The sequence below is a fragment of the Condylura cristata genome, unplaced genomic scaffold (genome assembly GCF_000260355.1).
Source record: "Condylura cristata isolate star-nosed mole 26May11 unplaced genomic scaffold, ConCri1.0 scaffold00011, whole genome shotgun sequence".
Classification (NCBI taxonomy): domain Eukaryota; kingdom Metazoa; phylum Chordata; class Mammalia; order Eulipotyphla; family Talpidae; genus Condylura; species Condylura cristata.
The window spans coordinates 4,375,226-4,377,685 of NW_004567112.1; positions in this window are offsets into that span (position 1 = coordinate 4,375,226).

Below are 2,460 nucleotides of genomic sequence, written 5' to 3' on the forward strand. Positions count from 1 at the left end.
CAGTGCTGTGCTTTAACCCGCTGCGCCACCGGGGAGGGCCCTATCCTCCTCTTTCTAAAGAGCAAACTGGGAAGTCCTGGTGCTTTCCTGACGTGCGAGGCCACATTTGCCTGCTTGCTGGGCAGTGACTGCCCCTGAGCCTGTGAGGTTGAGGCTGGCACATGGAGCCACAGGATCCCTTGCTCGATCACCCCAGCCCCCCAAAGAGGCTCCTCTGCTCTTACGCACCAGGACATACGTAGGCAGGAGTCCTGAGCACAGAGTGCACCTCCCTTTCCAGACCTTCTCCCCATCCTTCACCCCACTGCTGTCGGCTACTGCTGAACCCAAAACCAGGGGCCGGGCCTCTGGGGACAGCTGACCTGTCACCTGTCACCCAGCAGGGCTCTGGGACCTGGGCTGGAAGAGGGCAGCTTGTCGTGTGCACTGTTCCACGAAATCCAGTGCTGTCAACCCTCACTTGGTGGGTTCTGGGGCCACAAGTTCCCAGCCCCCACACAACCACTGTGGACTTTAATAAGGGGTATGCGGCCGAAAGCCTGTGGTGATTAGATGTGGGGGCTGTCCCAGGCCTCTCCAGGGAAGAGGGGTCCTTTCCTACTCCCCCAGCCGGTCAAGGACAATCAAAATCAAATGTGTCTGTGCTGCATGCAAGCCCACAGGGGTGGGTTCACACACACACGTGTGTATGTGTACAAACGCTCTCTCGCTCGCTCTGTGAATACGCCTTGTGTGTGACAGGTCAAGGGCATTTTTCTGCGGTTGAAATGTAAACTTGCTGATGGTGCTCTAGAAGGCAAAAAGCGCAGGACTGGAATCATTGTGTCTACCACGTATTTTGTTTCCTGTCAAGATGGACTTGATCAGCAAATGATCTGCGGGAGAACAGGCAGTTCCACAATCACTGGGTAGAATATCACACGGGTCGAAGGGGGCCCGGGTTTCCAACCTGGAGAATAGATGTCAAATTTCTGGACATTTCCCTCTGCAGGAAGCAGTCATTGCTCGGTGTTGGAGGGTGTGTGGGGGCTCCCCCCAGCAGTCAGGAGGTACATGTCCCCCACCTGCAGCAGCAGGAGATCCAAATCGATTTTCTAAGAAGTGCTTTGGCCTGAAGCCCGCAGACGAGCCTTCTGACCTGGGGGGTGGCACTCGCCCAGGCAGCGTCACGGAGACTCCTGTGTTGGAGTGCGGCCCTCGGTGTCTCCCTGGCCCCTCGGTGGGGTCCACACTACCTCTGCTCCGGCTCCACCCGCTCGCCCTCCTGACAGAGCGCCTTCCTGCCCTCTGGCCGCCGCCGCTGGCTCCTGCTTCTGCTTGAGTGACGCCAGCAACCTGCTCACCCGCTGGCCACTCAGCGCGGTCGCGGGACCTCGTCTCTCTCTGGTGTCCCACACAGAGTCACTCGAAAAGCCTTGTCCTGCCTCCTCCAAAGCAGCTCTAGACTCTGCTGGCCCACTCTGCCCGCCTCCCTGCCGTCTGTCAGCTCAGCCACCGCAGCGGGTTGCTGCTGGACCGTTGGCTGCAGAATGGTCTCTGCAGGCCGGCCGCTGAGGGCGACGGCCCCGGCAAAGGCCTTCCGTGCCTGCTCTCTGCGGCCTGTGCCACTTGACTGAGCTGGCCTTGCGGGACAGTTAAACACCAAACTTCCCATTTTGACTTCATGCCCATTAGGATAGCTACTATTAAAAGAATAATAATAATAATAATAATAACAACCACAAGGCTGTGAGTGTGTTCGCTCTTGTTGGGAATAAAAACAGGGCAGCTGCTGTGGAGCGGGGCACGGGGGCCTCAGCAGACACCCAGAGCCCAGGAGGCGGGGCCTGGCGCGCCGGGCGCTGTGCGGGCGGGCGGCGGCACCGTTCACAGCGTTGAGGGGGGAGGCAGCCTGCCGACCGTCGGAGCACACGCGGGTAGACACGTGTGGCTGCGGACACTGGGCTTCAGCCTTCAGCAGGAAGGAAATGCTGGCACTTTGGGGACACGACCGAAGAGAAGCCAGTCACAGGGAGACAAGCACCGCGTGGTCCTGCAGCTGACCTCAGAGGCCAAAGAAAGGAGACAGAATGTGGAGACACGGCAGCAAGGCGGTTCCCAGGGCTGCTGAGGGGCTGGAGGTTGCTGTGGGCGAGGAGAGTTTAGTTTTGTGAGGCGGAAGAGTTCTGAGGAGCCCCCCAGTCTTCTCGGGACCCTCCAGACAGCACCAGCACCCGGATAAACTGGGTTTCCCTCTCCAGCCATAGCTATGATGAGATCTAATTAATAAATGAAGCACAGTAAGAGATGACAAAGAACAATGACAACTGTACACTACAATGAGTCAATGAGTGTTCCGTGACTGCGCTCTCTCCCTCCCCATTCTCTTCCCCACTCCTCCTTTCCCTCCTCCCCCCTCCTCCCCCTTCTCCTCCCCTTCTCCTCCCCCTTCTCCTACCCTCCTCCCTGAAGCATCTCATA